We start from the raw sequence: 25108 nt of genomic DNA, 5'->3' as shown, positions 1-25108 counted from the left end.
CCTGAGCTCCTTTTGCTCAAGAGTAATGCATTAACCTTGAATCACAGCCCCACATCTGGGTTTTCCTGTGATATCTTAGAAATAACAGTGTCATGGACTTTCCTATGCTGGCTGGATTCAAACTAAGATTCTCTACATCTCAGCCTCCTAAGGAGCTGTGATAATAGTCAGCAGCCACGGGCACCTGCCTTTCTTCCCTTCTTCATTTTTTAATCTGGACAATCTGACTTCTTAACAGGGTCATTCCAATGGCTTGAATTTAAAAGTTAACTACCCCAATGTTCTTTACAGCTGCTTTCTCTGAAAAAGATTTTCTCTCCTCATATTCTCCTCTGGTCATAGGTTTGAAGCCAAAAGTGAGAAGTGAGTATCACAGGATTTGGCAGCTAATGTCCACATTACATGCCAGTTCTGTCACTTAACATTAAGCTGCAGTGAATTTACTGTCTCAGGATGAGAGGATCGAAAGCTGGAGCAATTCTCATACTGTCTGCATTGCTCCTTTTGACTATAAAATGATCCAATAATTATGAGTGTTGTGTGTCTCTAACTTTAAGTATCTAGAACACAATAGAAGCATCTTCATGTATCTCTTTTTCTCTAGTGCCTCTTAAAATTTAGATTACGGGCTTGTGTGGAGGGGCTACTCGGTGAGTCCCTAAGGAAAGCCCCTTGAAGCCTCTCGGGAGATCACCGTTCAAAGTTAGTCTGAGCAGGAAGTCTATGAGATTCTTATCTCCAATAAACCACCAGAAAACCAGAAGTGGAGCAGTGGCCCAGAGGGTAGAGCTCCAGCTTTCAGAGAGAAAGCCGAGCAGGAGACAGAGGCTAGACCAGGCAGGAAACCTGGGAGGCGCTTATGTCCAATTAATGACCAGATGGGTGGAAGTGGATCTGTGGTGGTGGTAAAGCCTCAGCCTTGTGAAAAACAGCCGAAGAATGCATCGGGCCCTGAGTTCAAGCCTTGGGATGGCCACAAAAATTTTTCAAAAAGAGAAGGCCAAGTTTATGTATCAGTGCCTTATGCCCTTATGTGTGAATATTACCTCCCTGAGTGCAAACAGACCATATGCAATTCGTCTCCTTTTATTTACTGGTTTATTTTTCAGATATGCTCCTTGCACACACTGCATCATTCTGCATTTCAGGCCCATGGTTTTTCTCTTCCAGGGTTCCAGGCCTGTCTCCTTATATTATGCACACTGAAGCTCTCAGCAGCTTTTATTTACATTTTATTATGGGACCAATGCAAGAATAGTCACAAATCAGGCAGGGGGAGTGAAGATCAGGTTTCATAGAAGTAACCAGTATTCAGAAAATTAAACTTGGTGACATAAAATGGTAGCACACTTATGTAAAAACTACCATTAAGGAAAAGATGAGGACGCTGAGAATGTGGATTGCTGAGAGAGTGCTTTCTTAGCATGCAAGAAGCCTTGGGTACGATTCCTTGGGAGCACATACACAGAAAAATCCAGAATCAGTGCTGTGGCTCAAGTAGTAGAGTGCTAGAGACATTGTCCTAGCCTTTAGTTCAACCCAAGAACTGGCAAAGAGATACCTAGGTAGGTGGGTTGATAGATAGATAGATAGATACATACATAGATACATAGATACATAGATAGATGCATAGATACATACATACATACACAAATACATAGATACATAGATAGATTAAATAGATAGATAGAAAGATGATAGATGAATCTGGTCTTGGATATCAGAAGGAAAGAAGGGAACAATTCCCAGTCATGAGGCCTTCTGCAGTGTGCTAGACCACCAGCATCGCCTTCACACAACCACAGGGCAGGAATACTGTCTCTTTTCCACTTCTTAGGCAGCCAAGGGCCCCAGAATCAAACGGGCAGACCTAGGTTCTAACTCAGGGGCTTGAACTGGGGATTTGAATTAATGACATGGAGAATGAAGGAAGGAGAAAGGACTGGCAGAGATAGAAGAAGGGCCTTCAAATCTGACAGATGGAGAGTGAAAAACCCACTCCCTAAGACCAGAGAGCAGTGTTTTTATACTCTGTTCCTCCCCTCTCACCCACTAAACTGGTTCTCTATTGGTTACCTAAAGATAGCCTGAGGCTCCCTTCACCTGAGGGAAGAAGGTTAATTACTCATTGTTTTAAGAGGCTGAGAAAAGCCTTACCCTAGTTCAACTCTAACAACTGTTTCAGGTTTCCCCCCATTGGTGGCTGTTCCTGGAAAGAATGAAGTGATTTTGCAGCTCCCTTCCCTCTTGAGTGTGTACATTCTGCCTCCTAATCCTGTAGGCCTGGTCTCTGCATCTAGCTTGGCTTTGGAAACTGTTTTCTGCCTTCAATTACAGTGTTACACTGTTGTTCTTCCTGCTCACATGGCTAGGGTTTGGATCCTGAGAACTTCATTTGAACCCAGGATGGGTCAATAATGTTTCTTTCCTGCTTCTATAGCTCACGAACTCTAAGAACATTTAGAGTGCAAGTACTTATCACCAAAGGAAACATAGGAAGATCTTGAACATCTGACCTTTCATAAGTGGAAGTCTGAGTATCATAGACTTTTCTGCCCTGGCTGGCTTCACCCTGTGATCCTGACACCTCAGTCTCCTGAGGTAAGGTGACGGGCCTGAGCTACTGGTGCTCTGCTTGGTTCAGAATTGCAATGACATTGACAATACAAGTCAACTGCTTATCACAAAGGGTTTGGGGAACATATTAAGCCTTTCAACATTGGACCTTTCAGAATCTGGTAGGACACAAGGTTACAATGCTAGAGTCTGAGAGGCTGGGCATATGGATCTGCTACACTTGAGCTTGGAGCTCTTACTTCTATTCTGGTGCCAATCAGTGTTCATTTTCCAAAGAATGTTCTCATAATTAGCAAATAGGAAAAGTACTTTGATTAACCCTCCCTTTTTTCCAATTGTGTGTCTCGAACTCAAGCCTGGCACTGTCCATGAACCCATCAGCTCAAGGCTAACACTATACCACTTGAGCCACAGCACCACATGGGGTATTTTGGTGGTTCACTGGAGATGAGTCTAATAGGCTTTCCTTCCCTAGGCTGTCTTTGAACTGTGGTCTTCAGCTCTCAGCCTCCTGAGAAGCTAGCATTCCAGGTATGAGCACTGGCATGTGGCCTATTGTTTTTGACAGTCCTGGGGCTTGTTCTTAGGGCCTTGGTACTGTCTCTGAGCTTCTTTTCCTCAAGGCTATCCACTTGACCCACACCACAGCTGCTGGCTTTTTCTAAGTATGTGGCACTGAGGTTTCAAACCCTGGTATTCATGCATGCTGAGCGAGCTCTTTACCACTAAGCCACATTTCTGGCCCCACACTTACAATTGTATCCCTCACTTTCATATCCTCAAGAAAAGGCATCTGACTATAAATCATCTAAAGAAATCCCAATAGGAAGATGTCCAAAGATAAGACAAACTCATACTTGGGAGAGACTCTAAACATTTGAATACTGTGACAAATGCTTCTATTTAATTATGTATTATGTTTCAACACTTAACAAAATATTAATGAAAAATGAGTCAATGTCCTATATTATTGTATATAATTTTATAATAGATGTGCAAAATGTAACCTATATTGTGTATAATAAATACAATAATCAATAAATGAATGAATCAAATAAAAATGAAATACAAAATCAATAATAAAATCATAATATGAAATTAACATATATATGTAAGGATATATAATATATTACACATATAATGAAATACTTTTTCTATTGCAGGGCCTTCATTCAGGCCTTGAGAACTCTAGCCTGAACTTCTTTTCCTCAAGGACAGTGAGCTTTGCCTTCACTCATGGTGCAAAAGAGTTACCTAGACGGTGAGCTCAAATCCTAGCAATGATGAAAATACTGTCCCCAGTTCCAAGACAGTAACTTACTTTTTTAATGGAAGCAGTTATGTTTACAGTTCCATACTGAACATTAAAAAAAGGCAGAGTAGAATTTTGTACAGCTATTCACACATCCTTCCCTTACCTCCAAAGTGCTTCTCTGAGAACTATATTGTTCCTGTTCTTTTGTAACTATTTATTTTTAAAATGTTGTATAGAAAGGTTACAGGTACAGGACTAAGGTAATGAGTTCATTTACTAATGAGCATTGTTGATTCCTCCTTTGTTTTTTCCCTACCATCCCTTGCTTCCCATCTCCACAACTACCTCCCTCTGCCGAGTTCAGTGACTTAGTTTTTCATATTTGGTTGGCACGGGGTTTGAACTCAAGTAGTGGCAACTCTTCCCTCACATTGCTACAGATTTACCAAGATCCTGATTTCAAATCCCAGGCTAGGAAAGAAAACTGGCAGAAATTCCAAACCAGGCAGGGAGCTTTATTTTTAAAATCTAGTTATATGATTTATTTATTTATTTTTATTTTTGGATATTTATTTATTTATTTAATTATTTATTTTTGGCCAACCATGGGGCTTTACGTCAGGTCGTGGAAACTCTGCCTCAGTTTGGATCTCCCTAGGCTGGGGTGCAGTCTCCGGACCCATAGCCGAACATGAGATCCTAGGCCCAGAGAGCTTTCAGGAAGAAAAAAAATAGCTGGAAAGCATAAAGAGTGCCGAGCTACAGAGGGCTGGGATTTTAGGATTTTTCTCTTTGCACAGTGACCATCCTGGATCTGAATGACACTGTTGCAAAGTGGACCTGACCTGCCATTGCTGATGGCTGGTAGGGTATCAGTGAAGTTGTAGGCCAAGGCCAACCTGACAACATAGGCCCTGGATTCAAATCCCAGTCCTGACACTAGTGGCAGGAGATCACAAGAGACTCATTCCTATAAATAGGAATACTGATTGAAAGAGTAGTTCATGCATCGGTCTAGTCTAAAATTAGATGCAATAATCCTAGAATGCTGATTGATTTTAATTAATAGTTTATTAAGCATGAAAAGAATAATATTCCTTCCATGGCAGTAAAATAAATACCTAAGAGTTGGTAGGAACGTAGTAGATGTCATTCAATCATAGATAGACGGCTCTGGCATGCTTTACCAATATATATTGATTTGTATACAACCGTCCGCCTATCCATGTATTGCTGTTTTGGCCAAACCTGGGGGTCAAGCTTAGCATGTGGGAACCCCCTCACAGCTTCATTGGCAAGAGGCTGCCATTCTCAAACTCACCCATTCATGAATTGGGCCTGCTAGGCCCTGAGTTCAGATCCTAGCATCGTCAGACATGATGGAGAACACATCTAAAATCTAGATGCTATATGGTAGGATATTAACAATGTAATAAATAGTGTAGGTTTCATCAGAGTCAATAAAATAAATGGTAAATAAATGAATAAAACAAGAAATAAAATGAATAAACACACCAAACACAATATGGACTGAACATCTGTACGGAAAGTATAAATCCTACCTTTCAAATGTATATAAGGAGTATCTTTTCCAGGCCTGAGGCTTGATTCAACCCCCGCTATGAAGTGGGAATGGTGGAAGATTCTAAGTTACTGGTTTCTGGACCTAGAATGAGTAATGGAATGCTATCGATCTCATCCTTGAATGAGTAATTAGTGCATGATACGAGTATGAAATGATAGGGAAGACTCATGGGGTGTTGATTATTTGTAAAGAAGAGTTGATGAAGCATGACAACAAGCATCACAGTCATGAAATGGAGGCATCAGGAAAGGTTCAAGAATCGGTAGTCACACAGATTGGATTCCATCATAGATCACCATCTCTCCTACTCTATACAAATATGTACTTTTTTGCATACTACCTTCAGCTTATGAATGGATGACTATTGTGCTCCACAATCTCCCCCCCAGGGGAGGCTCAACCTCAGGTCCTGGAAATGGCCTAGTTCCTTTTGGCTCACAGGCTGGTGTGCTCATATGGACCCATTTTCCAATTGGACCTGCTAGGCCCCGAGTTCAGATCCCAGCCCTGCCAAAAGATTCATCTTCATGTCAGAAGCCAATTGTTGCACCTGTTTTCCTTTCCCATGCAAGTCCTGGGTCTGAGCTATGATTTGAGAATGCGTGGGCCACACTGTGGCCATGGGAATAAGTTATCTATGTCAGCCCAGTTATACTTGTTATCATATACTCAAAAAATACACAATACATCCATGAATAGCATACAAAATAAAGAGAATAACTACACTCGATGCATGATGCAGTCCACTCATGTATGTGGATACATATCCCATGTTTCAATGATGCATTGAGGACTATTTTGGCCTCCCTGGGACTCAATCTCAGTTACTGGGAACAGCCAAGCTCCTTAGTGGCTCACAGTCTGGTGTGATCATGTGGATCCATTGGGCAGTTGGGCCTCCTAGGCTCCGAGTTCAAATCCCAGTACTGCCAATAATTCACCCTGATGTGAGAAGCCAGTCGTTACACCTATTTTCCTATGCTGTGCAAGTTCTCGGTCTCCCTAGGATGGAAAATGTATAGACAACTCTACACTCATGAGAATAGGTTGTCATCCAGGTCACCAGAGTTATATCTGTCATCCTATACTCAAGAAAATATACAATACATCAATGAATAAGACACAAAATAAAGAGAGTGACTATACCGAAACCAAGATGTTGCCCAGCCATATTTGTCAATATAGATCCTCTGTTTAATTATGAATTTATAACTATATTGACCCCCACCAGGACTTTATCTCAGGTCCCAGGAATGGCCTAGCTCCTCAGTGGTTCACAGGCTGTTGTGCTCACCATGACCCATTCACCAATTGGGTCTGCTAGGCCTTCAGTTCAAATTCCAGCACTGCCAAAAAATTCATTCTGATGTGAGAAACCCAAGGTTGTACATGTTTCATGTTTTCCTGTTCTGTGAATGTCTTCGGTCTCATCGAGGATGGATAATGCTATATAGGCAACTCTATAGATATGGGAACAGGTTGTCATCCATGTCAGCACAGTTATATCTGTCACCATACTCAATAAAATACAAAATACATCCATGAATATGACACAAGATAAAAAGAATAATTACACTGAACGCAAGATGCATACCACACCTATAGATATTTTGTCTAGTGCTATTTTGTCTAGTGCTGTGGCTTCAAATCAGGCCCTGGACCAGTCCTGACATTCTAGTCTTCAAGGATGGTGAGCTTCCCCTTCTCCCCCAGTGCAACAGAGCTGCCCAGACCTGAATTCAAATCCCAGCTCTGACAAAAGATTCATCCTGATGTCAGAAGTCAGTTGTTGCACACGTTTTCCTCTCCTGTGAAAGTCCTGGGTCTCAACTAGGGTGGAGAATGCATAGGCCAACTCTATAACCTTGGGAACAGTCATCATCCATGTTAGCACAGTTATAGCTGTCACCATATTTAGTAAAATACACAATACCTCCATGAATTATAGAAAAAAAGGAGACCTACACCGAATACAAAATGCTGTCCACACATGTATGTCAATATAGATTCTATGTTTAAATTATGAATTTATGACTATAGTGGACCACCCTGGGGATCAATGTCAGATGCTGGGAATGGCCTAGCTCCTTAGATGCTCACAGATTGGTGTGTTCACCTAGAATTATTGGCCAATTGGTCCTGCTATGCCCTGAGTTCAGATCCAGTACTACCAACACGTGGATCGTGGAGTAAGAAGCCAAGTGTGAAACTTGTTTTCCTTTTCTCTGAGAATCCTGGGTGTCAGGGATGATGGAGAACATTTCTACAAATCTTGATGCTCTGTGATAGGATGTCATCAATGTAATAAACAGAATGGGTTTCATCATAGTAAAATCAACTATAAATAAATGAATAAAACACAAAATACAAGGAACAACACTAAACATGTATGGACTGACCATCTACAGGTAAGTATAAAACCTATTTTACAATGTATGTTTCCAGAGATGGGGCTTGAATTCAGGACTAGTGAACAGTCCTGACTTTCTTATCTTCAAGTACAGTGATCTTCCCCTTCATCCACATTGCTGCAGATTTACCCAGATCCTGAGTTCAAATCCAAAGCCAGGGAGCTAATTTTTTTTTAATTTTCCTCAGCGTGGGGCTTGAACTCAGGTCGTGGCAACTCTGCCTCAGCTTTGATCACCCTATGCTGGGGTGCAGCAACTGAACAAACAGCTGCTCCTGGGATCCTAGACCCCTAGTCCTTGCAGGGAAAACAATGCACAGAAAAAATATGTTCTTTGTAATTTTTCTTCCTTTGCACGGTAACCCTCCTGGGTCTGAAAGACACTGTTGCAAAGGGTACTTCACCTTGCATTGCTGAAGGATGGCAGACTTTCAGGGAAGCCATAGGCCTACGTGGCAACATAGGTCCTGATTTTGAATCCTCGTCCTGACACCAACCAATGACAGGAGATATTAAGAAACTGATTCCCATCCATAGGAATAACAATGGAATATTATCAATGTCACAGTTGAATGCGTTGGTCGTGAGTGATGCTGTTATAAAATTAGAATGCAATAAACCTCCAGCAGTATTCTTTCTGTTGAGGATCGTTTTTGCTATTCCGGGTCTTTTATTTTGGAATCAACCCAGATGCCCCTCAGTAAATGAATGGATCAAGAAAATATGGTATATATACACAATGGAATTCTATGCCTCCATCAGAAAGAATGATATTGCCCCATTCGTTAGGAAATAGAAAGGCTTGGAAAAAATTATATTACGTGAAGTAAGCCAGGCCCAAAAAAACATAGGTCAAATGGTTTCCCTTATTTGCAATATCTTATATATGTCTGAATCAAGCAGAAAAGATCAGATAAGATGATGTTAGGGAAATGAACCCTAATATATGTATGCAAATGTTTTCTTTTTCTTTCATGCAATTGTCTCTAACACATTTATAAGATTATTCCTTTGTTGCTATGTATGTCCCTCCCCCACAATATAACCCCTGCTTTCACTGTATTTGGTGTCGGTATAATTTGTGGAGGGGAAGGGAAAAACAAATCGTTTAAGTAGGGATACAGATGGAACCCTTGCAACAATGAGATGTACAATGTCGTAAATGAACATTACAACTTTGGTGGGGGAGGAGGGGAGGAAGGATTGGGTGGGGGCGGGGAGGAGGATGGGAAGGGATGTGAAGGGGAAACAAAGGAGGAGGCTAAAATGCTTGATAAGTAATGTACTCATAATCTTTCCCATGTAATTGTAACCCCTCTGTACAGAATTTTCAGAGTGAAATATATATATATATATATGTATATATATATATATATATATATATAAAATAAAATAAAATAAAATTAGACTGCATCATTTCAGGAGGCTGATTGATTTTATTTATTATTTATGATGCATAAAAATAATATTATTAATTACAGTAACACAATAACTTCAGGACACTGATTGATTTCATTAATAGTTTAAGGATGAAAACAATAACAATTATATGGAGGCATTATAAATACCCAGGAATTGGTAGGAATGTAGTCTATATAACTTAATAATGTATAGATATCTCTGGTTCTCTATAAAATATATATTTATTAGCATACTGCCATCTGAATGTCAATCTGTTCTTATTTTGTTAACACCTGTGGCACAATCTCAGGTTCTGCCTGTCCACTCAATTTGCCCCAGGATGGCGTGATGACACTCACCCATTCGTAAGTTTGGCCTTGTAGGCCATGAATTCAGATGCCAGCACTCCCAAGCAATGAATCGTGTAGTAAGAAGCTGATGGTGACACATGTTTTCTTTTTCTGTGAATGTCCTCGGTGTCAGGTATGAAGTAGAATACATATGTAGACCTATATCCCATTTAATCAATGTAATCAATGTTCTATGTGCCATAATAGTCAATAACATAAACGTTCAATACATGAATAAAACAAAAAATAAAATAGCTATACTTAACACAATATGGAGTCAACATATGTATATAAATATAAATCATATGTATAAATTGTACATGAATAAGATGTTTTCTAGTCGTGGGGATCAATTTCAGGCATAAGGAAAATACTTGAATTTCTTGACTTCAGGGAGGCAAGCTTTCCCTTCCCACACAGTGCAACAGAGTTACCCAGACCATGAGTTCAAATCCCAGTCCTGGCATAAAAAATGGCACCTTTATATTATGTGAGGCCCAATTCATAGGTATTTCATTATACCTCCATTTTATGAATGTGATTGTTTAAATGCTTCATAAAATATTAACTAAAATCGATCAGTGTCCTATAATATAATTGTGTATAATTTTATCCTAGAATCATAAAAGAACTGCGCATTAAATCATGACATATATCACATTCCATTGTTAATTATATGGATAGGAACAAGTTTCTTAGGATCTCCTGCCATTTGGAGGTGGCAGGACCAGGATAAAACTGTGGGCTCCAGCTCCCACCACTTCAACCCATGGATATGGAACTCACATGTCTGTCCAAGAACATCAGCAAGACCAATGATGAGGCAGGCACCAGTGACTTTCAGCACTCCTACTTGATACTTAAAAGGCTGTGATGTGAAGATCATGGTCAAAGTCACCCTAAGCAGGAAAGTCTTTGAGACCCCTGACAAACTTCAGTGCCAACAAAGCCAGAAGTCCTGTGGCTTCAGTGTGGAGGGTGAGTCTTGAGAAAAAACGGCTCACAGACTGTGCCCAGATCCTGAGTTCAAGGTCCAGGACTGGCAACAAACAGACATACACAACTACCTGTGCAGCCATCCAGCTAAAGCAGGTCACCTTCTTTTCCCCAATTGAATTGGACAGAGTTCCATCGCAAAGGGCTGGAGGACCCGCTGTCATCTTGACTCTGCCCATGCTGCTGGCATCACAGGATTCTGGCCACACCCCCATTCTTTCATGTTTCTTTCTGATCAATGGGATACAAGAATGGTGGCCCTCTCCACATTCCAGGCTTCCCATTAGCACCTAGATACCCTCTTTTAGTTTACACCACTACCAGCAGTTGAGGAAGGTAGAGATGGCTGAGTGATGAGCAAGAGACTCGATGTGACTTTGGAGTATAGTAGGAAATTGATGCGCCAGCCCACCTCCCGGCCCAGTCCCTACCTTCATGAAGTGGTGCCAGGTTTTAATCCTCAGATGATGGCTCCCTGCCAGCTGGCCTAAGGCCCCAAACAGGTCTCTGCCCCTGGTCTTCTGCTCTGGGCCCATGTATCCATAATGCCGCCGCCATTGCTGATTGCCCCACCTGGAACAGATTCTTCTTCCAGCAGCACAGGCAAGTGGCTGCCCCAAAACCACCCCCACCCGGGACAGACACCCTTCTGTGGGCACCATGACACCCTGCTTGTTTCCTCTCCTTGGCTCTGAGGAACCACCTTTCTGTCCGGCATTTCTGAAATAGAGACTCAATATATGCTCAGGCTGGGCTGGATCAGAGTCCTCCTATGTGTGACACGTAGGTCCTCTGTAGTTGGGATGGTAGACATGTAGCACCATGCTCATTCATCGGTTTAGATGTATTATCCCAAAATCTTAGTACACAGCAGTCAATTCTTGGCCACAGGTGAACTTCTGGTTAGGGCCTCAACCATCAGACCTCAGTCTCCTCACAGGAGAGTTGTCAGGAAACAATAGATTTATATAGAGGGATCTCTAGAGCATGGCTAGGCACAGAGGGAGCAGCCTTCAGATAAGGTTCTTGGTAATTCTGTGAGCATATGACAGGAAGATACCAGAAAGGGCTGAGGTGGGGCCAGTTATTAATCATGCAACAGGTGGGTATTTTGAAACGAAACATGATTCTCTTTCATCATTAACCTATCCCCATAAGGCAGGGGATCCTTCAGTCTGTTGAGTTTTACAGGTGGGGAAATCGAGGCACAGAGAAACCAGGTGACCTACTTAGGACCTCAACTTCACAGGAAGCTCAGACTGACTTCTCTACCATGCTCCCTAGGACAATGGGTGCTATTTAGTCCACTTCTTTTGGTGGGGAGTCCACTTATTGTCAGTCGTGGGGCTTGAACTCTAGGCCTGGGTGCTCTCCCTAAGCTCTTCAGCTCAAGGCTACCACTTGAGCCCACAGCACCACTTCCAGATTTTGGGTGGTTCTTTGGAGATAAAAGTCTCACAGTCGTTCCTGCCCAGGATGGCTATGAACCATGATCCTCATTTCTCAGCCTCCTGTGTACTTAGGATTAGAATTCTGATCCACAGGCACCTGAATTAAGTGTAATTCTGACTCTGTCTCGCTCTCTCTCTCTCTCTCTCTCCCTCTCTCTCACACACAGGAACTTGTTGAATGAGTGCTGGAGGAGGTGGCCCAGCGTCTCCATGTGGCTGGAACCCAAGGTGGCCCTGTCATTCTGGAAGTGCTCTGTGGGTCAGGGCAAAAAAATTTTTTTGGTTAGTAAATGCAAAATAAAGAACACATTCTTGCAATATATAATTGCATTCTGACACCTGACAATAGTCTCTAATTCATGTACTTTATTTATATTAGGATAGTGTGTTGAAAAATGTTTAGTTCATTAGGTCACAGCAATTAATGTCAGGAATGTGCTTAGATGTCAGGTGAAGGTTAATTCTGGTAATTCAAACATACCAGGATTTTGTGTGGTCACTGCTAATCACAAAGACAAGGGTAGTCTAAGTGAGATTTGGAAATCTTTTTGGTCAGTCATGACACCAAAAGGCAGAGACTAATTTACAATTGTGACAGAAGAGAAGGAATGACTCCAGATGGAAGGAATAAATGATAGTAACTAAGATATAGCAGATACTGTTCTAGAGAACCATTTTTGGTTATTGAAAAACTATTTATCAACTAGGCTTATTCCTCATTGCCTTTAGCATTCTAAATCTCTTAGGCTAGTTCTTAATCTCTGTGTGATAAATGTATCTCCTTCTATGCTGTTCTTTCATACCTGATCTCCTTTGCTTTCTAGAAAATCTGTCTTTCTATATTTCTCTATGAACATTTCCTGATACTAAATACACCTATACAGATGGCAGAGGATGCTAATGTAAAAGCTCATGAGTCATTAATGTAACAACATTGAAAAGGACGACATATTCATTGCTACCTCAATTTTTCTGAAAAGCCTCATTGGCATCATTTTGTTCAAATTTCCATTCTTTGGCTACATAGTGTCTTTCAGTGCACATAAATGCAAACATGAGCCTGGTCCTGGTGGTTCATGCCTGTAATCCTAGCTACTCAGGAGGTTGAGATTAGAGGATTGTGGTTCAAACCAGCCTGGTCTGGAAAGTCCATCAGAAACCCAGAAGTGGTACTTTAGCTAAAGTGGTAGATTGCTCAACTTGAGATGAAGAGCTTAGGGACAGCACCCAGGATCAGAGTTCAAGCCCCACAACCAACAAAAAAAGCGAAATATGACTTTAAGTTTCCCTCAAAGCAACAAGATCAATTAACTTCCCAAGCAGAAAAAATAATTCCAAAATTATTTTTTGCTGTGTTACTTAAGTTATGGCCTTTTTGCTGGACATAGTCTTTTATTTTAAAAATTGTCAAATATTAGGTTTACAGTAAACTTCATCTAATATTTCTTGTTTCAAATGAAAAGTCCATACATTTGATATCACCTAGCTGTCTTACTATCTTAGTTCAAAGCCAACCCAGGCAGGAGAGTCGGTCAAATTCTTATCTGTAATTAAACACCAAAAAACAAAAGTAGAGTTTTGGCTCAAGCAGTAGTGTACTTGGTTTGGGGGCAGGTGGGCAGGAAAGACAACTATTCAGGATCAGGGTCCAGCCTCTGGGTAAAGCCCCATTATCAGCACAATCCAAACAAACAAAAACCCCAAATATTTCTTTGGGACCCTACTTAAAGGAGCACTAGTATGAGAAGAGGCACTTTTGCTTTTCATAGTCACTGGATCCTGCTTTTTTGTAATCCTTATTGCTCTGGAGAACTCAGGATCAGACGAAAGGAATTGATAACTGTCTTCTGCAAAAAGAGAATCATCTCAGGGATGAAATATCCATCCATAAGACACTTTAAAACCTCAATCTCTTTGTTTCTTTGCTGTAGAACAATTTTAAAACAACGTTATTTCCTTTTGTTCTATTTCGGCCTTCAAATAGCACATTATTTCTTTTTGTAATACTCTCAACTAGAAGTTTACAGAAAAGTTTTATATGAGTATAGAACACACTCAAAAAAGTCAGGGACAGAGTTTCCTTCAAGCCTTGGGATTCTTTCTTGTACATTAAAAGGAAAGCACAAGTTAACATGAACGTTGTCATTCCTCTATGTTCATTTCCTCTCCTGGGAGTTTCCTCATCCAGTAGCAGTTATTTCCACTAACAATCGATGGTGCTGCCTGAGGTAAGATGAAAGTTTTCTGGGTTCATTGAAATAACACAAGGACACCTTTGGACCTGAGGTAACACTTGTTTCAGAGACAACTTAGTAAAGAGAAAATATGAAATTTATGTTGCTTTTAAATACATTATCAATGACTACATTGAGTTCAAACTTTGTAAGTTCTCTGTAAATTAAGGTGAGTTTTAAATGGGAGGAAGGTTCTCAGGTTATTCTTTTTGTGAGTGTATGTGCTGCGCATTATTTCCCAAGTGTACATGCATTAACAGTAAGGAAAACAATAGCAATAATAGGAGAAAGAGAAGTTCTGTTTTTAAGTATAAGGGTTCAATATACTATAAAAAGACTCTACAAATAAGAACATTGAAACAATAAAGCCAAGTCTAGCATGTAGATTTATGGGAGTGATATAGAGAAAGCATTACTCCTACGTGGAACACGAATTCTGAAGGCACTCCCTTTCTAAATCATGCTTGCTAATCAAGCAACTTTGTAGAAAGAACAATGGAAGTATAATTCTGCTTCCAAAAAAAGTCAGACATGAGTATGGACTTAACTGGGAAAAAAAGTCCATCATGAGAGAGTAGGGAATATACTAGCAATGAACTGGTGACTAAGATGACATTTCTTTTTCTTTCCTTGCTTATATATTTATTTTGGTGGTGGTCTTGGTACTTGAAATCTGGACCTGGGCACTTTCCCTCTGCTATTCCGCTCAAGGCTAATGCTCTACCACTTGAACCACAGTGCCACTTTCACTTTTCTTGCAGTTAATTGGAGAAAAGAGTCTCTGGGACTTTCCTACCTGGGCTGGCTTTGAACCCCAATCCTCAGATCTCACCACCACCCAGCTTAGGATCACATTTCTAACAGTGTACACTCAGCATATGTAATTTTGTACATTCATCTATCTTTATATGAATTCTGGAGTTAAAAATCTGGGCTACAACTTCGACTTTACACTCACAAAAATGTTTGTAGTTTAAAAGCTGATTCTACTCGATAAATAAAACCTATGAATATAAAGGAGTCTGGGAAGTTCAGTTTGCATCCTGCCTGGGCAGAAAATTTTTGAGACACTATCCATAATTAACCAGCCAAAAGCTGGATTGGAAGAATGGCTCAGGTCATGGAAAACCAGTCATGAGCAAGATTGATAAATAAGAGCTTGAGGCATTTGCATATATACATACAAACATAATCATAAACACAGAAGCACTTAAATGTGCACACACAAATACACAAATGATACAACTCTAAGAATATGTAGAAAATTTAGAAAGCAATAGAAAATATGTCCTGAGTAAGACTAGAATCAAGTGATAATTTTTAAAATTAGAAAATCCACAAGTGACCTTTCTTCAAAAAAGTTTGAGAATATTAAATAGGTAAGCTAGAGATAGTAAGAGAGTCAAATAATGAATATTAAAGGGATTGGATACATGGAGGAATGAATCAGAGAACCCGCAGGTGCATTTGAAAATGTTCATATCCTGTGTCAAATGTTAGAACATCTTTGAAAATAGTACATGAACAGTCTGAGGAGTCTAGTGGATAATATCACTGGAGAAGTTCAGAATTGCTAGTCTGTATCTAGATTAAATAAACCAAGAAACCATGGCAGGGCAATGTTATACAAGGCTACAATTCTAGCACTCAGACTGACAGGAGATTAGAGAGTGGAATTACATAGTGATACTTTCCCTGGACTAGGTAATATAATTTTGTCTTAATACAACAAACCAAACAAGAAAGGAATACACAGTTGGAAGTTTGGGCTAATTTTGTCACTATGTTTTGAGAAGTCAAGGTTCCAATTACAATGGAACTCATATATAATCCTCAGTTGTGTTTCAAATGCTGTCTTCATTACAGAACATTTCTAGATGCAAAATGGCTCTTGATTCCCATCCAAAATTCTCATCCAAAGTTATCATAATCCTGTTGGATTCCAAAGAATTGATGAAGGATTACAAAAGCTTAAGCCCAGAGAAAAAGCAAAGTTTGTCTAATGTATGTCTTTATAGATATTGTTAAATTAGAATTTAGATTTAAAATAAATGTTTTTGTTTTGTTTTTATTTTCATATTCTATAAGATACTACAATATTCTTTTTAAGTAGAGGGTTAAATTGACAAATTTACAAATGAGTCTTGCATTCTAGTTGCCTAGAATATTCTTTCAAGAGAGTTATAATTAGAACTTAATAGATAATTCCAACAGTTCATGTATAACATGATAATGTGAATAATGTAGACAGAGTTGTTAACATATAGATGATGTTAATTTAGAAAATAGCAATTTTTGAGGCTTTGGTGTAACATGGTATGAAGAGTATAATTTTATGACATCTTCTTTTTTCTACCTGTATGTAACACAGAAAGCAATTTCCTAAATTATGTGCCTCTGTGTACAATGAGAAAATTGCTAGGTTTGGGGTTTGTTTTCATTTTTGTTTTTGTTTCATTGATTTGTCATAAGGCTTGAACTCTGGGCCTGGACACTGTCTCTGAGCCTGTTTATCCTCAAGGCTCGTGCCATACCACTTCAACTTCAGTGCCACTTATTTCTGGCTTTTTAAAGAAGTTTCTTGGAGATAAGTATCTAGGGAACCGTCCTCCCTGGGTGGGTTTTGAACTGTAATCTTCCGATCTTACCATCCTAAATATCTATGATAGTTAAAAAGCATAAGTATAAATAATATTTGCAAGTGTTCTGATCTCAATAATACCAGTGGGGGCACATGATGTAACCCAGTTTATTGTGGTGTTCTTTCCAGAACATGGAGGGCATCACATTAGCAGAGGTGTAGTATTTTTTTCACAATAGAGATAAGCTATTCGTGATATGAATTAAGGGAATTTTGAGGTGTACCCTACAAGTTGGAAACTGTTTGGCTAGGATGACTTTATGGCATAAATCTTAGGATTGATGGTCATAGAAATAATAACTTACTCTGATAAACAATTGCTTATTCTTGAAGAATTAATTATTACAGGTGCATCATAGTTTTATCCTCTACTAGAATGTGGCTATTTTTCTGTTGATTTCTCAATCTGTAACACCCCATTGGAAACTGCATCTATTGCAGAATTTCATAACATGCCAACAGGTATGGAATGTTCAGAATTTGAAAATGAGTAGTTTTCAGTCATCGGAATTTTGAAGAACACATATATTCTCTCCTCTTAACAACTTATTTACTTTTAAAGTTATGGGTTTCCATACAATTAAACTGTTTTTGGTTTGAGTATGAGAAAGTACTAAATTGATTCTTTTTTCAAAATATTGTCAAGTATATAGTGAAAATATTGACTAGTTGGATTCAAGTTGATGGTCCTCTGATTAAAAACGTTTAATTAATTCAAATTAGATGCAAAATAATATTAATTTTTTAAAAGTTACTACATAAAGAATAATATTTACTATACCAATACAGTGAAATTTTTTCATGCAACTTATTTTTTTAATTAATTTTATTGTCAAAGTGATGTACAGTGGGATTACAGTAATTGTAAGGTAGTTAATACATAACTTTTCAAAGGTTTTAACCCCTCCTTCATTTTTTCTCACAGTTTTCCTTCACCTCAATACTCCTCAAAAGTTGTAATGTACATTTCCAACATATTGTCTTGTGAGTATTGCTATTTCATTGGTTTACCCTTTGTCCTTTGTCTCACCATTTTGTTGTTCCTCTTTCCTTCCCTAATTAAGGTAAATGTATACACAATACACAGGGTACCAAAATCAAATACAGCCGGGGACAAACCATAGGGGAAAAAACCCAAAGAAAATAGAAATCACATAGTACATTAAAAACACAAACCGCTCATAAAAATCTGTTTCCATATCTTGCAGTTCATTTTGCTCAGCATCAGCTTATATAGTCATATATATGCATAACAAAGACATCGGAAAATAATAGTTTCATGGACACTATACCATGAAAACAGCATGTTAACAGTTTTTGATGGTAAAGTTGGAATTAGAATTGGTAAATTCGCGATTCTGATAAACGAATTTCAAAAGAGTTTTAAAATTATGCCAGGTAAATTTTAATTGTTCAAACTTTTTAACAACTTAGCCTATTAACGAAATTTAAAATTGCCTGGGAAAATAGGCTTTCATGCAAAGAAATCCATGGAGACTTAGCTGAGAGGGAGCAATGTGGGTGAAGATGGCTCATTTTCACACTAAAAAAACAAACCTCATAAACCTTGCTATTAATCCTGTAGTTTCCCTTGAGAATTATCCTTACCCAGGACATATACTCTCACTGTGTGAAACAAGGTTGTAGTGGAATTTAAATTCAAACTTCTTTAAAAAAAAAAAGACATCAAAATTTGTGAATTGACTTTAATTACCAAACAGTAATTCTCTGAAAAAGATAATTTGGGTCAAAATATTTAGAGAGAAAGTGCCCTCAACAATGAAAGAAAGTATTGGGTATACACTTTTCTGTTTATAATACTTTACACAATGTCTTTGCATGTGAAGCACTGAAACAAAAAAAAATATCTGATTGGATACCTCAAACCAATGGTTTCACATTTCTAAATAGCTCACAAAATATAATATCCTTATTTACATGAGATAGTGAAGACTTCTCTTATTACATTAGCCAAAAAGTTTTGGGATCAGAAAAGAATTGAGCAAATTGAAAAGGTAATAAAAGGTGTTCTTAGAAGCCCTAGCTAAGCATATTGGCTTCAGCAGTAGAGGGATTCCAAAACTTTTTTATATAGATTTTGTTAATATATTTGCTACCTAAAGTGATTTTACAGAGCATATTTGTCTCACTACAATGCAGAACAGATTGAATGAAGACATGAACATAAATCCACAACCAAATAAAAGAGTTTAAAAAGAGAAACCATGAAGATGTAGCAGTGGGGGAGGCCTTATACTCCTTCAGCTTCACTAGACTTGCAGCCAAGAAGCTATGATTAATTGGAAATCAAGCAAGAACTATGAGGAGGACATAGAACTAGGACAAAGAAGTATTGTCCTTTGTAACAGACACTGTCATGCAAGGTATGGGTGATTTAACTCTATTTTTCTCCATACATCTTGTTGAGCAAAAGCAAGACCAAGAGAATGTAATCTATTGAAATAATTTTGGAAAGAATAACTTTGTTCCTGATATGTTATCTAAGGAGAGTCTTACGAGAGAAGATTAAAGTGGAGTATACATCCTCTAAGCACCTTGTTAGCAAAATATATCTTTTAGGTTAGAAGTGATTGAACCAAAAAGTGGGGGAGTAATTATTTTGTGACCCTTTAGACACAAGAAGACTTTCAAGGTAAAAGAAAAAAAGTATAGCTAAATTTTTGTGATCACAGCTTCTTGGACTGGTTTTATGGAGACAAAGTTTTACATTAGAGTTTGTCCTCATTAACATAGATGTTAGGTTTTCGTGGCAACCAAATGCAAGAGTGAAGTTTAATGGACTCTCTTGGATAAGTAAACAGCATGGTAGAAAAAAATGGCAAATAATATTTAGTAAATTATTTTGGCTAATTATTTTGCCAGAACAAAGAATGAAAGATATAATTCAAAATCACTTGACTTAAAAGTATGAAGAAAGAGTAGTGAAGAGAGAGGAGAGAAAACATAAAGGACTCTTCTGTCTCCAGTGGAGTAATGGGTTCTTGATTTGTTTCTTCCATTCTATCTTCACAAGCTATCAAGCGTGCTGAGCACTGGAGTATCCATTGCAGACAAAGAGAACCCACAGTAGAAAATATTTACAGCAGATGTTGGTGATTCTTAACTTTAGACAATCTATTTAAATCTATTCAAAATTCTCTGATACCCCAAACTGCCCTCTTTGAACAACTTTGCTTGCTTTTCCCAAGACTACCCTCCATTACCTATTTAAAATTTTGAGACGTCATATTCATCCTCTCTAGAGATTGCTGTTTGTTTGTGTTTTTTGTGTGTTTTTGTTTCGTGTTTTGAAACTAAATCTCAAAAGGTTGTGCAAGTGTATTACAATAAATATGTCCATCAAATTGTCCAATATTCCTGGATCAGAGTGACTCCTTCTATCATTCTCAGCCAACCCCTTCTCCAAGATTTATTTCAGATTTACTACTTCCTTTATCATATGTGTACATTGAGTATTCTAGCTGTACTTGCCCCTCGTTCCATTTTTCATTCATTCTATGTCTTTCTTCTCTGGTTTCAACTTCCTGATAGTCATTCTGTTAAACTGTCTGTTAATAAGTTGAAAGGTTTATATACATTCCATGGAGTTTCAATCCTGCTTATACTTGAACTGATGTCAGTTTATATTTCCACAATTCATTCATCTGCAATAACAATTTTCAAGACTGGAGACGTGAAGCACCAAGACATGATTTTATTCTCATCCATTTGGAAGATTAATCTTTAGTCAACAAGAAAGTTTAAAAATGGCTTAGAATATATTCCTAACTACCAAATTTTAGAAATGGCTTTGTAAAAAGGCTTGTGATTATTTTATTTTACATGGGATAATATTTTCTACTACCTATAAGTTTTGGAAAAAGAAGAAAACTACTATGATTTACTACTATAGAGGAATATGAGAGAAATAGAAGACAGATTTTATGTTTGTCACATCTCTGATGAGTACTCATATTCATGACTTTAAGTCATATTTCTTACTATGTTAGACAGATAGGGAAAACATAAAACAACATATGATAAGGCAACTATTTGTGATTTTTTAACATGTACCTTATTAAGTGATGAAATTTACTTTATTAGCTAGTGTTTGAGTTTGAATTATGGGAGGTTGATCTATTTAACACATTCCTGGAAGGCACCTACTGAACAACACAAATGGTGGGTGGTACTATTTCTACACTTTAATGAATGGTTGAACTTGTTTGGCATTAGTGCTGGGTAAATAAATCAACTCTATTGTAACTTGCACCCTAAACTTGAAATGATTGTAATGTCACTAATTATCATCAACTTGTCAATTGTTACTTTGGTGAATATGATTTTAAAAGATTATTTGAATAGGAATCTGTTTTCAGGAGATTAAAAATAGGTTATCATTTGTTTGTGAATGATAACATTTATATACTACAGAACCAAGTTTTACTGAAGTACCAGTATTTTGAAGCATTAACGATCTTCTCAATTAATGTTTTTGTGAATTATATTTGACCTGTAAGTCAAATTTTCCTAACCTTGGTAGACCAATTATGAATCTATCATTCTAGGAACTATTTTTTTGGCTACTTACGTTGGACTGAAATTTTTAAGTAATTATTAGGAGAGGGGTATTAAAAATAATTTGTGACATTTGTGATCTTGTTCACTCATATGGGCTGGTCATTTGTAAATTGAAAGTTTGAATTACTATACTTTCTTTCAGATTTTGTGATCTCATATTTCATTTTAAATTGCCTTGCATTTCACAATTGCTTACTGCTAATTCCAGTGTCGTCAGGAATTGAGATGGATTTTCAATTACTTTCTGTTGGCATGTTGCATGGGCCTCGATGAGAAGTCTTTCCCTTGTTACTTGATGATGCGAATAACTGAGACCTGGGATCCTAGGATATGTGTGTCTTGCAGAAGAATAATACCTTTTAGACATCGTATCAGCAAAATTTGCATAAAATCAGTAGGAATGCTTCAGAAATATGGAGAAAAACATTTTGGAACCAGTGAGTTAAAATAATAACAGAGCAGCAGAGTAAATTCCTTTACAGATTAGAGGAAAATAACATTTTTTTTTACAATGTGAATTCTGAAGACCAAGAACACTTAGAACGTATCACAAGTTTATACAGAAGACATTGCATTGATACTTTTCATATTCTAATATGTATATTCTAAACCTAATTATTTATATTCCAATCTATTTATTTTAATATATATCTATTTATTTTTCAAATTATCAATTAATTCTAGTAAGTTTCAATGTGTGAAATAAAATATCAGCATGTATAAATATAAAATATATAACTATATATAATATAAGAAAAAGGCACATGTTTTGCAATGTTTTGTTATGGTTAGGGTATCAAAGGCAACTGTGTTTTAATGTATTATTCCATTATTTCTACCTCAGTGTTTGGTAGAGTTGGACCTAAAGCTTTACCATTTGTAGATTTACAGCCTAGAGGCAAGAGCAAACACTGTGATTAAAACATTACCAATTTAAGGCCTAATATGGAGGAGAAACATATAGACTTCTCTTGTAACTATGAAAATATTTGGTGAATGAAAGGCAGTAGTGTAAATTCCTTCCTGGTTGGATGGTAGACTAGCCAGGACATTAGTAGTAATCATGCATGTGAAAATTTTTTCACCTTTTTGGCTTTAGCCACTTTTGAAATGTTAGGTATAAAAACAATTATTTTTTTATAAAATACCTTCTAGTCTAAACGATTCTATCTTAACTGTTCATCTCTCTATGATCTCTTTTAAGATTAGTTTTGTTCCAATAAGAAAATCTAGGCTGTCAGGGTAAGATATTTTGATTGGACTGTTGCTACATGGAAGAATAGTAAAGGGTCAGGTAGACATTTGTGCCAGTAAGACCTCATTTAGGAACTTTTAAGCTGCAGAAGTTTACAAGTAGCTCTTAAGCAAGGCTTAATTTGAATCCATTAGCTCCACAAAGCTAACTCAGTTGATAAATAAGTACTTGAAAAGGATCACCTTTGGACCTAACTATAAAGGCTTCAAAGTATGTTCAAATTTAAAATGAAAAATATTTAAAATAGTCATTGACAAAAAAATTGCAAATGTGAGCAATCAACCAAACAATATAAGTTTTTTTCCAATATACACAGAATTTTAGAGAAGTAAGATCAATAGCATTTTTAGGAACAATAAGGTTTCCTAGTTACAAAGAGTTAATCAAGGATATATGCCTGTATAAAGACTGCATCATTAACTACTTAAATTTACAGGATACTACATGCTTCAGCAGCCCGTTTACCCAAATTACAATATAGAGATTAACATGGCACTTGCACAAGCATGATATGAAAATGTGTGAAGTATTCCATATTTTTCATTCTTCAGATGCAAGAAATTAAAAACAGTTATTAAAAAATTGATTACACAAATGCAAATGTAATAATAAATGTAATTCATTGATCTGAAAGTTAGTTTGACATCAGTGTACTAAATCCTCAACTTAGAAAGGCCTTTACATAGCATAATCTTAACAAAACTTCTCAAATTAGATATCATTGTCATTTTATCCCAAAGAAATAAAATACTATATAGGCCTAGGATAAAAAGGAATCTTAATCTGTTTCTATAGGGAATGCTATCTGAAATAACACATTTAATAATGAACCGATATATCATAAAACAATGTAGAATTCAAAGTATTATATCCAGGAACAAATGAAATACATTTTGGACATTGTACAAACAAAATACAGATTATTTTAAAATATACTTTTTTCAGACAAGCACCAGAAATATCTTTAGTTTCTGTACTACTCATTTCAACAGATAAGTTAAAATGATTTCTGATTTAAAAAATCACAAACTCGGCAGAAATCATTATAGATGTATACAAACAAATCTTGAATATATTTTGACATCAACGTCAGGCAATTCACTTGAAAAATACGATGGAATCCATGAATTTTTAAAGTAAGATATTGCCGTTGCTTTGTATTGTGAAAATATTTTGTACGGACACAAAGATGGATTGGCATTTTTAAAATTTCAGAAACTTAACCAAACCATTATTACTTAGGAGAACAATTTTTACAGCCTTCCACAACTTCAAAGAGGTAGTGATACATATTTATCCTTTTGGCAATATCAAATGCAGCTTCTTCCAAGTTCTTCAGACCTGGTTTCATATAATGCTTCAATAGAAGGAGATCCAGCATATCTTTGCTATTTCTATTTCAACCAGCAAGATGCAAGGGGGTCAAGAGGACTTTAGTTTGGGGATTGGTATCTGCATCATGATGAACTAAGGAAGAAGCCAATCTGGTATTATTCCACATATAAGCACTGTGCAGGGGTGCCCAGCCATTCACAGTTATTGCGTGAATATCTGCCTTGAGCCACCAATTCATGGACAATGTCAAAGTGTCCACTGTAGGCTTCTTGATGAAGAGAGGTATACTCATCATCATCCGTAGTATTCACATGAGTGTTCTTTTTGGAAAGTAGTCTCTGTACTGTAGTAAGCCAATTATTTTCAGCAGCCCAAACAAAAATTTGCTTGAATACTTCTCCATTTTTTTTTGCAAATGTTACCATTCCTCACTTTTTCAATTTTTCCTTGTCTACATCAGAATTGCCTAACCAGAGACATTGAGTACCAGTGGGAATGAGGTACACATGTATTCCCCAATAGTTCACATTGGTTGAACTGGTCAGAAAAATCCAGTGAAATTTCTACATCTGTTATTTCACCATGATTTTTTTTCTCTTTTTCCATTTTTACTCTTCGAAATTATACTAACTGGAGAGTAGGGAATTGATAGAGAGCAGAGGAAAGGTTTTCCTCCATATTCAATGGTATAGACTGAAAATGAGGACCAGTGGTGTCCTCATGTGCAGCTTATTCTAGGAATGAGAAAATATGAAATAATGCCTTCTATGTAAATGATTTGGGAAATGGCAGAGCAGAAAGTGAAATGATGCAACCAAAAATATAAAAGCAAAATAAATTAGAATAATTATGGAGCAGTCATATTATCTATGAGAACCATGAAAGGGAGAGAAAAAGAGAGAGACAGATGTGCAATGACCTAGCTAGCCACAAAATCCATGCCTCTGATCAATTTATAGAGCAAACAGTTTTATTTTTTACAAGAGATGGAAATAGAATTTATGTATTTATTGAAATTAGAACATACATTTTTAATA

At 37.3% G+C, this 25108-nt stretch overlaps 1 pseudogene; it reads left to right on the top strand.

Annotated features, from left to right (window-relative positions):
• Positions 1-23180: 23180 nt before the first annotated feature.
• On the top strand, positions 23181-23277 carry LOC122118473 (annotated as a pseudogene).
• The last annotated feature ends 1831 nt before the right edge of the window (positions 23278-25108 follow it).

Source organism: Dipodomys spectabilis, unplaced genomic scaffold (genome assembly GCF_019054845.1).
Source record: "Dipodomys spectabilis isolate Male_0828 unplaced genomic scaffold, ASM1905484v1 ptg000152l, whole genome shotgun sequence".
In the NCBI taxonomy this organism is placed as follows: domain Eukaryota; kingdom Metazoa; phylum Chordata; class Mammalia; order Rodentia; family Heteromyidae; genus Dipodomys; species Dipodomys spectabilis.
Note: the sequence above shows the minus strand (reverse complement) of the source record. Positions and strands in the feature narration are given on the sequence as shown.